Below are 12,290 nucleotides of genomic sequence, written 5' to 3' on the forward strand. Positions count from 1 at the left end.
CAACTGATTAAATGACACACGAGGGATCATACTGTATATACTAGTTGGCCAGTGAGGCCTGGACACACAATACCTTCAAATAAAAATTAGACAAACAGAGAAACACCACCAAAATAACTTTGTGTTGACATGCCAAAATTAACTAAATGTGTGAACTACTTCTAGAAAATTCTGTGTCAAAAATGCCAATAAACTTTATGTAAAATCATATATAGTGTTGGCTGGCTTGGTCAGCACTTTCATACATGTAATTTGGGAGAATGTGATTACTTAATTAAGTTAGAAGTATCTTTGTTATGTTTTTCCACTTGTTTATTTGAGTTTATCCTCTGTTTTGTTTTCCGTCCCTACATATTACAGACCTGGTAAGAAAGCAAAAACTTTAGGTCCCTTAAGTCAATAGTTAGCGCAGCATATTCACGTGTGTGCATGTGTCTTCCAAGCAAAAGCATCCAGTGTGTGCAGTGCTGCAAGCTTGTGTGTAAGAGTAGTTGGGCTTTGGGGCTATTTAGACAAATGTTCCTGACGCCTCATATATCACAAGTCTCAGTACTGTAACATACCCTGTGAGTGTACTTCTGCAGACGGCAGAGAAACACAGAAGACAGCCGGCACGCACGCACAGATAGACACATACACAAGAACGCACCCCCTCCACCACCACCCCACTCCCTCCCATAGACACACATGCACAGACACAGAAATGGAACAGGTGCAGGTTGAAAAATCCAGCTGCCACCCGTTCTTTGTAACATCTACATTTCATCAGCAGCAGCAGCAGCAGCAGCAGCACAGGTGACGCTGAGCCCAGTGGGCACCGAGATTAGGAGACTGGGAGGAGGTTTAACTTGCGCTGTTATCTAAGGTCAGATTTGCATTTTCCTTTTATTGTTAAAGGTTAGGTATTCCTTTGACTAAGCTGATCTGAGATCAATGCCTAAAGGCACCTTGCACCCTCAAGCACGGCTCCTTGGAGCTTCTGATGGTGACATCATATCTGTGCAGCAACTTGAAAGGACAGTGGGGACATTTTGGCCCATTTGGACCGTCCTGATTCGATAGACAGTCGGTGTCATCTATGCCTGCATCTCTGTTGCTGACTGTCTTTCTTCTCTCCCTCTCTGTCCGTTTCTTTCTCTCTTGCCTGTAGCTTCCTCTTTGTCATTCTATCTCAATCCCCTTATTTCTGTCTCCACTGCTATCTCTGTCACCCTATTGCTCCTGGCTTCCTCCTTGCTCGCTCTATCTCTATTTGCCGGTAGCTCTCGGCCTCCCTCGCTTCCCTCTGCTTGGGCGATGTGAGGAAGTGCTGTCAGGTGAAACCCCGGTAGATTAACCTCTGACCCTCAGCAGGAGGTGGGACCGATTGGCTTGTAATTGCTATCAATATAGTGTGTGTGTGTAGATTGAGCATTTTTGTGTGTCTTTTTTTCATTCAAGCAGTATGATGGCTATCTGATGGCCCAGCACAGGCAGCCATTAAATTTAAAGGATGAAATGTATTTTGGGTTGTGATGGTGCATTATGGGTGAAAGCGGGTGTTTGGTGTCCATACCAAAAGAGGATAAAAAACCATTTCTGCTGTTCTCAGCAAACTGCAGCTTACCACTGTATCCGTATACACAAACATGTTAACACAGGCACACAAATGCACACACACATATACAACACAAGATATAAATACAAATGAAATTTATTTTTTCTCTTATATTTACTTTGAATGGCACCTGATTTGTGCAACAGCATGTGCTATGGGGCCCTCTTCTGCAGCCGGTCTGACTGGGTTTGTGTACGCGTGGGTACCCATGTGTGCAGAATATTTACAAATGCATATGTGTGTGCCCCTGTGTGTGTGTGTGTGTGTGTGTGCGCGCAGGGATGGGGTGCCTGTGAAACAGAGGCTCTGACTCCCAGCAGTCCTTTGTCACACTGACTGACTGCTGAAAGGCTGAAAGCAGGAAAGCCATTTCAGACTGTGAGGCTAAATGATGGCAGGTACTCCGATCCATCCGCCGCTCGCTACAATAACACAATACAGACCAGTCATCAACAGCCCTGTCATCTCCATCTATAAATGCACTTCACACAGCCCCCTCTATCTCTCTTCCTCCTCCTCTCAGTGCCATTCAAACACTTGTGTAACTGTCCCCTAAACCCAATTGGCCCTCATATAGTTGAAGTAGAGCCAGATTCAGTGAAACCATTTTGCATGTCTCTTTTTCCCTTTGTCTGCTTGTTTTGTTTGCCTCTTGTCGGCCTCAAATTGTTAAACAGAGTTACTGCCAAATTGATTGGCTTGTTGTTTTGGCGTTGGGGGGCTAAATGTCACACGGTTTTAATGTATGACTCACGTGGAGTAGCCATGTATTTCTACTGGTCTCGCTGCTACTTCTTGAGCCTATTGATGAAATTAATGACTGGGGTGACTAAATGGGCCGTCACAATACACGACTCTGGAGACTCACAGGGGTGGGCAGGCTTTTACACCGGCCAAGCGCTAACACAGTCGGCTGCAAGAGAGACAGTGCGAAACAAAAAAAGAAAGAGGACTAGTGAGTTTTTTTCAAGGTGAGGCAGGGAGGGAGAAAACAGATGGAGAGAGACATCGGATGGCAGAAGAATGTGTACAGTAAAAGAAAAGGATGGAGGGAAAGGGGGGAGTAAAAGCGGGTGGCAGCGAGGAAGAGAGATAGTGAGTAAGTAAAAGCAGGTCTGGTCCAGGTGGGGTTCAGACAGTCAGTATGTTATTTTAGGAGGGCAGAGGGAGGGAGGACGAGAGAAAGGGATGGATGGAGGGAGGAGAAGATGAATGTAGTTAATTAAGATGAGCAGGCGGAGGAGACAGTGTGGAATTACACAAACACTAATTAGAGTCTTCGTTAGGGGGCACGAAATGAGAGCAGCACATCCATCATCTCAACCCTCCATCCCTCTTTTTCCTCCCTCCTTTTTTTTTTTTTTTTACCTCTGTTCTCCACTGCTCTTGCTTTTTGCATGGCAGCCATATTTCCTCTCACAGTGGGCCTCGCTGCCCCTGCCATCTCCCACTACCTCCCCATCCTCCCCCACCACTTTTCTTTCCCACACTTTCATCCCTCCATCTTCTCTCCCTTTCTCAGTTTTCCCCCCATTGATCCCATCAGCAGTTAACTAAATAGGTGTGATTTAACATCTGGAATCGTAATCGAGGCAACCTGAGCGCTCTCTTTCCTTCACTTTGATTTCTATTCTTTGTTTTCACATTCTTTTTTTAATCACTTCTCCGGGAAAGATTTTATTTCCTCTCCCTCTCCCACTTCCCTGTTACATGCTGACAAACACATACGCATTAACTGTACCATGTCAGCACTATTTTTATTGTCTCGCCAAGCCAGTCAATGCCTCCTCTAGTCTTGCTGCTCCTTCTCCTCTCCTCCTACATACAGTGTACCCAGCACTGTAAACCACTTACCTCTTCTTATCTTGCTTTCTCTCCTTTTCTCTCTCTCTCTCTTTTTTACATGCAGGCTCTGAGCACTACTCCTGTCCTCTTTATCGTTTCACTGTCCTCCTCTGGCTCATCCTTCATTCTCTGCTCTAACCGAGGAGCAGATCTGCCTCTCACTGTTGTCGTCTGCATCCCTCTCCCCTCAGGAGACCGCAGGGAATAATGAGGGATAACTTTGGAGGGTGGTCTGTGCCAGTTCTTGTATTCTGGCATTTGTATACATACGCACAGCGTGAAGCAAAATACTGCCATATGCACTGTGTAGACATAATGCAACTGATTGCAATTATGTACTTAAATGAGTTAAAAATATCCTGACTTTACATGTTTTAGCCCATTATCAACACATATACACTGATTGTGTACATGTTTACATCGAGTTGCTAACTTCCCCTGAGCTGTGTGTTCCAGTATTTACATAATGATTTCCATATGGTATTAAAAAAAAAAAAGAAACGTGCAGTAATCTACCACAGAGAGCATTTAGTTACCTTATGTTTAATGTTATCAAAGCAATTTTCATGGTTTTCTTTCAACTAAATGTTTTTATCAGCTTTCATCAGTTTTTCAATTCAGGTGTTTAATCGTATAAGCCTATTTTTATCCCAGTTTATTCATGTTTTTTAAGTATTTTGGGCCATATTATGAATGAAGAGAATTGACAGTAGAGAGATGACAGAAGTTGAGTGTGGAGAAAAAGAAAGAAATGAGAAACAAAATGCAAAGAAGGTCCCGGACTGGACAGTACAGTACATGATGAGCACCTATTACTAAAATATATTTGAAAATCTCCTCCTGACGTGTTTTAAAAGGTGCTGCATGTAGGTTTTTTGCTATTGGTACATAGCCAGTGTTAACATTAAAAGCTATTTACTTATCGTCTATTTCTATTGCTTCTTTTCTTCTACTTAAGTTAGCATGCTAACCATCTAGCCCTGCCCTGTCCTGTCTCGTCATACCACTTCAATAGTGAGTCACTGTAGCATCCAGTCTGCCCTCAGTCCGTGAAGAAGCAGTGCTGTTCAGAGGGTGTATTCTAACCTAAGGGCTGAAGCTCTTAGTAAGTAAACAGCTTATTGCTAATGTTGGCTATGTAGCAAAAACATACACATAGCACCTTTAAAACAGATTTTAAAAAATACTCTGCTTTTAATAACTGTCTGATGTCTGACAGTTAATAATATTTTTCATTTTGAACGTTTAACTGCTCGACACAAGATGTCTCCCAATTCACTGAAAAGGTCACTTTCATTGTACACTGGATGTTACAAGTTTCCACATTGCATACTAGACTGCGACTGACTTTTTAGACAAGCTGTGATGTAACAACATTATGCTCATACTCATGTGTTAAACTGAGATTTAAGGTGAGCACAGAGACACTCTCCTCCTTCAGCTGATGAATATGAAAACAGCCTTCTCTCTTTCTCTGCACATACATCAGTCTGCACAGTGAGGGTCAAATATCCAAGTTGCTGAAATAACAATAAGCAAAACTCATTTTTTTAGTGGAGGGGGGACTTTGAAGTTTGCAACACTCCAGGACATCTTCTCTGGATTCCAAAAAGTAATCCACGGAAATACTAGGTTTTACTCTACATAAAATATTAGTAAGAAGAAAATGTGTTAGTTCGATCCACTGCAAAGGACAGAAAAGTGAACTTCCTCTGCTCTCACTGCATTGTCCCAGAAAGCAAAGAACACAGTAAAGACACAGAGAGGCACTAACACATATCTTGCTCAGCACCATGCTGTCGTGATGGTGACTCAACAATGGGTCTGTAGTTTAATACTGCATGAGAGAGCTAGAGTCACAGTGGAAGCTAGAGTAGTGTTTTCTTGAAGTGAGTGACCATACAGGCTACCGTCATTTAGCAGTGGTGGGCTAATAGCAGTCAACATAACACAGTCAAAAATAAATATTGTAAAATGTTATTCAGCAATCTCATTTCTTTTCCTCAGGGCATTCTGTGTGAATATTTATTATTTACTTCTTGCTCCCTGACCTCTGACCCAAGCTTGAACTTTGTGCGAGTTTCTTGCTGCAGGGTCACAGGCAGAGAGAGCAGACAGAGCAGAGGACTCCCAGCTGCTCGCAGCTCCGAACTCGCGTCAAAGGTCACAGTGCGCTCACAGTTGGAGCCTACTAACAAGCTACTGTCCACCTGCCCATCATGTCTAGGGGACTCCAGAACACCTATGGCGTGGTAATGCAACAAACAGACTTTTTATACAAAATACCCTACATGCAGATTATTACAGCAGGAACAATCATTTGAGATATCTTATATCTTATATAACTTTTGTATCGATATTTACTGTCCCCAGAGGATAATTAGCAGATGTTATCATGCTAAGAGTTAATATATTAAACATACCTGCTAAACACCACCATGTTTACATTGTCACTGTGAGCATGTTAGCATTCTGCTGAGAGCTAAATGTTCACAGCACCCCTGTTCCTAATTACAATCTTACAGAACTGCTAGCATGGCTACAGATTCTTGGTCTTGTTTCTAAATGATTAAAGTTTAACATGTTTGGATAGGTATAAAAGATCCATTTGAATGACAGATGAATGGGGGAGTTCAAGAACTCATTTTCATCTGCAGGCCCTACTGCAACAGATCCTGTTGTAAAGCTAAATCTTGTTGTCTGGATCCAAAATCTTTATGTTTCATCACCTAACAAAGCTTGCATTATTGTCCTGTATTTCCGTGGCAGTTTCCATGCCCTTTAAGGGTATATTTTTATAATTTATATGCCTCCTTCTAGGTCTTGGATTTTGAAATATCCACAGTCAGCTGGGACTCTGTTGCAACAGCACATCGCTCAGTGAAACCAGTACCATGAGTATCACCTGGTCTCCTGTCTTTCCATCAGTAGCCGCTGTGGTACATTCATAATTCCTCCTGGCCAGCACAACAGCAGCATGCTAATTTACTGTGAAACCACCGTAGTGTGTCCCATCACCGCACCTCCTGTAATCCCTGCAGGTGAGAAAAAAGGGAGAGATGGATTCCTGAGTATCTGATTGAGCAGCACACAAGATGAATAATTGATATGTTGGTTCTCCATCCCAATGAATACACAGAGTACACACAAACACCAACTGTCTTACAGCCCAAGCAGTCACCAGTCTCTCAGGCTAAACTAATCCTCCAGGAAATGTAATACGTGATTCAATTAGCAGCATAGCAGCATATAGTGGCAGCTACCTTCTGTGTATGACATGTTAGTGTGAGTGTTTCTTGAAGCATTCTGAGAGCAGAACTAAGTCCATTCATTAATGTAAAACCATTTATTAATATAAGGTGTTTTCCCACATCTCTTTCAGATTCTTGAGCATGAAGAGGAAAAAATTGATATGCTGAAGAGCAAAGCAGTGACAGTAAAATGCTATCTAGTAAATTAATATTCTGATAGTGAAAATACTGAATCAAACGATGTGATTTCACATTTCAAAATGCAGAGGATATAACCTTAAGAATCGACAGAGGAGCAAACAATAGCCCAAGCGTACAGTCTCAAGCTAATGTTCTCTCCAAATGATCTCTGTTTGCTTCTCCATTATTCATCATCTTGTTTTCATGCACTCAGTTGTTTTCCATGCTCGCAACAGCAGGATGATGCCACTGTCTTTCAAGTTCGTTTCTAAAGGGTCAACTCCTGCCTCAGACCCTGAAGTCTAAACATACAAACACAAGGCAAGAAAAGTTCACTGAAATCTAAATGAAAGGTCTAAGTGGTAGAAGTTTTTCCACTAAATTTTAATTGCTCTGTATTTTTCTGTGTTTACTTCAGGCATTCAATTAAAAGATTATCAATAAAAACATTTCACTCTGGGTTTAGACGTCAGTTTCTCAGAGTAGGTGGTATAATATGCTGCTGCAACGTATGTAAATTTCCCCATTGTGGGACTAATAAAGGATTATCTTATCTTATCTTATAAGTTTAACTGATACCTTGGCGTAGTCACTAAGGTAGACAGTGTTCCTTCAGACTAAAGGCTAATTTAAGATAGTATTATAGATAATTTAATAATCATAATTATCATATATCAGCTACAAATTGTTGGCAAGAAAGAATTTTTATGTTATTAAAGGGGACAAGCTGTGGACAAGTTTTCAATTCTACCACAGTCTTGCACCATCCATGATGCACTGATGTGATCACTTGTTCTCTTTTTTACTACAGTACCTTAAATTAGCTCTCAGCAGGGTGATTCCTAAGTTCTATTTTCATACATATAAGTCAGATCTTCACCAAAAAAAGGACTTCAGCACTTAAAATACAAAATACTGTCCTTAGAGGAAGCTTGTTAAAAATTACATAATTATTCTCAGACTTGGCAAATAATAATTGCTTTCTTCTTTAAATGCATGTAGTGAAATAAGGCCCATCTCATGGTCCAGTGGGGGAGGAGATGGAGGAGAGAGAACAACAGTGTTACTCTTTATTGCCCCATCTCTCTTTCACGCTCCCTGAATCTCTCTATTACCCTGGAAGCCTCCTGAATCTCTAAAAGCACACACACGAGTGCAGTGTCCATCTGTGAACACTACGTAATATACAGCATGTGGAAAGGAATAATGAGTATGTGCATTTTTCAGTGTGTATTTGTGTGTGTCTCAGTTATGATTGATGTCTCTGTTCTCACATTAGGCATTTAAAGACGAATGGGGTAGAGGAAGGGAGCAAGGGATGACGGAGGAAAAAAACACCCCAGCCACTTAAGAGGGCCTAAACCATTTAACCACTTAACCTCGAGGCCCTCTCAATGTCACGCTCAAACTGCCTCCTCTGTCCTCTGTCTCCTCTACGCTGCCAGTGCCTCAAATTCAGAGTGGCTTTATTGCCATGATTATCATTAAGTAAAGCAGCTAATGCCGGAACATGTTGTTCAAGGTTAACAATGTTCAGTCAGTATAATTTGATTTGAAATGTTATAAACAAAAAACACAGACAAGAATTTTACATACAATACTGTATACTTTATACAACTGGGCTGCATCAGTTATTTCTATTTTGCATAAATCTATCACAATTTTTTTTGACCCATCGTTCATTCTAAAAATGTCAGAAACTGTCAAAAATCCAATTTTGCAGAGCTCAAGTCAAGGTTTTCAAATTGTTTTTTTTTTGTTGTTGTTGTTGTTGTTTGTTTTTTTTCTGACCAATGGTGCAAAATCAAGACACATTCAATACATACTGAAGTAGCAAATTTACTCATTTGAGAAAGTGGAACTGGAGAACAATTAATCCTGGTGGTAGTCAATTTTGTGCTGATCGACTAATCGATTAATCTTTCTGTAGCAAAACATGATCTTTTGATCTCAACTTTTAAGGCAACATGAACAAGAATTCCTTGAAGTGCCCTGAAAAATGGAAATTTGAACACCTACACTTTCATGACATTCATCTGCTGAGGAAATTCATGTGATATGATCGAAAGCTTCAAAACAGCCGCTAAATGGAATTTGCTGTGAGATTGTAAATACTGTATTATTGTATACTACAGTGAAAGATAAATTGTTGAATAAATTATCAAAAAAGTATAAGAAGAGTCTATATGACAAGATAAGACATGTGTGTATTAAACAACCAAATGTAATGGTAATGGTGAGAACTACAGAAGAAAACAGAGGAAAACTGCTGGTGTTCCTCCGGGCTGTGGCATGGTCTGACTATCTGACACATTTTGCTGATTTTATGACAAGGTCAGCTTCTTCCCCAAGTAGATATTGAATTTTGTTTTGGTTTGAGAGTGTGCTGGACTCTTGGTATTTGAGTTTTATTTTGGTAAAGAAGTTGGCTCTCATCTCTGCAGGCTGGAGTGTAGCTGAAAGTGTTACTCCACATCTACCTTTTGTTGTTGGCAAGTCCCATGTCCATAACACATACTGTGCTTATTCTAAACAGGGTTTGAGTTTGTATGTTGGAAACTGGAAAAACAACAAAAGTATACTCAAAATGGTAAGCGTGGTTACTGTGAAACACCAGATTTTTGAGTGCTGTTGATGTACACTATTGTGCTACAGGGTAATGCACAAATGAACTAAATGAACAAATCACAGCTGCACAGCCTTGAAAGAAATTACAGGTAGTGGCGAGACAGCACCAAAAAGATCTTGGCAAACAAACCAAGTTTGATTTATGTATAATGACAGATGTGTTGTGTAACTCCCTGTTGGTATTAAAAAGCCAAGTATGTTTATTTCTGGTAAACTAACAGTGTACTATAAAGATGAACATATAGTACATGCTGTATACCATTAGTGTATGGACTTGGGACAGAGTATCTGTTTTACTAGCTCTGTCTGTGCCCACTATTTTCAATGTCCAGCTTATGGTTACTCAGTTTGTATTTAGATAGTGTCTGGCTCTTAATGCTCACACTCAGTGCCCAGATAATCTGCCACTTAGCATTTTGTTTAATCCTAAAAAATAATTTAATTATTTTAATTATTTTGAGTTATTTGAAGCAGATGTTCAGGGGTTAATGCACTTTTATTTTTCTTCTGGCTATAATATGCCTCTTCTAGATTGTGTAAGGGTTTATGCAGAGGCTGTGTAATGATCTGTTCATCATCACCCCGACTAGTTCTAACTGGCTTTTTAACCTCCATCCATCCAATCATCAACTCTTTTGCCTCCTTTCCTCAAATTATTTTGAGTTGAAGTCACATTTGCCGCAAACTGGAGAAAATATTTATAGTTGCCTCTGAAAAATCAGTTGCTCTGTGTCTGACTGATTTGCAGTGAAGGTGAATTAACCCTGATTGGCCGGCCTGTCTGTCTGTAATCAAAGAGGCGAGGGCAGGCTTCAGACCGGCCGGATGAGACTCTCATTATTTTCCTCACTACTGTCTTCTCCTCTCATCCCTTACATCAATTTATAATACGGCTCTCTTATTGCGTCTCCTCTCCCTCTTTCCCAAGCCTTCTGCTCATCAAGTCCCCCTCCTCGACTTATACATTCCCTATTTTTCATTTCCATGTTCGCTCTCTCTCTCTCTCTCTCTCTCTCACCCTTTCTGTCTCTCTCTCTCTCTCCCCTGGATATTTAGTTTGATTTATTGCCTCTTGTTGGAAAGGTTGGCGTTTTAATAACTCAGCTCCTCCTCACCCGAACGAAGAGAGAGAGAATGTGCAAGAGGAAGAACTTTAGTAAGCACAAAATAAACGTGAGGACAGACAGCAAGGTTTTTCTGGTGCTTTTCTTTTATCTTCCCAGCACTCTCCCACTCTTTCATGTCTTCCGGTTCCTCTCACCGTTCAATCCAGCTGAGGATATAAAAGCCAAACGTGCAGCCGAAATGGATGTCAATTTGAGCTCCTCTCTGATCTGTGGAGAGAAAAATACACAGACGTGCACACGCCCAACAGCTGTAATGGACTGAGGATGTGAAAACTGACAAGCACATGAAAAATGGACCATCTGGTTTGAGGTAGACGCATGGAACCAAAAAAAAGAAAGACTTTAACTACTTTGACTAGAAGATCAATGATGAAAGAGGGACAGCCATGAGATACACAGTGATTATGAGTAGAAAAAGCAGAGTTAGAGGTGTGAAATCAACACAGAGAGACGAGGCTGGAAAAGTATGTTCATCAGCTAATGGGTCAGTGGAGAGTTAAAGAGAGGATGAGCGAGACAAAGATAGTGAGAGACAGACTGGGAGATTTCTAGCACCAAACAGAGCCTTTATTTAGATGGCGATTATTCACACTGGTCATTAGAGAGAACCATATCACTTTCCCTCATTTACTGAAAGACAGCGAGGGAGAGGGGGGTGAGGAGAGAATGAGAGGGCAATCATTAGGAGATATCACTTTCACCCATCTTCTGATGAGGGGAAGAGCGGTGCAGCAGACAGATACAGTCTGAGAATCCACATCCTCAAGCAATAAGACAATAACTAGCAATTAATAATTCAAATCACAAAGCATCAGCCACCATATATCGACATGCGGGGAGCTGCCAAACCTGTTAACAGTCTTTATGCTGTTGTTGATTTTGCTTTCTGTGTGTACAACAGAGGTAAATCTGTCTAATTGGGGTAATTATGTAGTCTTAGCTATAGGCTGGCAATATTGTTTGTTCTTTTTCAGTGCATGTTCTCCAAGAGCAATTAAGTTAAAGTGTATGTAGAGTTAATTACAGAGCATGAAGTGGGATTATTGGAAAACATGCCTGCGTTTCCCATTTAATTAAATGTTTGCAGGTATTCATTGTAAACCTGTCAAACGTTGTGATGTAAGAACAGCTGAAAAGAGGCGTTTTAATGACACACAAAAGTCTCTCTCTCCCACACACACACACACACACACACACACGCACTCAGTCACTCAGTGGTAGTGTCTGATTCCGCAGTAATAACTCACAGGAAAAATCGTTGATGGGGAAAAAGTCATTGACAGGGAAAAAAAAAATCTGCATTTTTATCTTCAGCCCATAATTTTAAGTGGTCCGGCCTGTTTGAACATTTCCTAGGGGAACAATTAACTTGCTTTTAGTTCCTACCACATAAGCATGTCTGCCAAATCCCCATCAGATCGCTGCCCACAAAAAACACACACTGACAGTCAGAGATTACAGACACAAAGACACAAACTGGGAAACACATGCATATGTGCACTTAATGAAGAAAGCTGTGAGCATTGCAAGAGCAAGAAATGAGTGAATACATGGAGGTTAAAAAACAGACTGAATGTAGTTTTGTTTGTGCGGCACTTGTGTTTGCCAGCTTTGATTCTGCCAGCATGGAACCACTTAAATGTAGATATATATTATAATGAC

Source organism: Lates calcarifer, linkage group LG15, assembly GCF_001640805.2.
Source record: "Lates calcarifer isolate ASB-BC8 linkage group LG15, TLL_Latcal_v3, whole genome shotgun sequence".
In the NCBI taxonomy this organism is placed as follows: domain Eukaryota; kingdom Metazoa; phylum Chordata; class Actinopteri; family Centropomidae; genus Lates; species Lates calcarifer.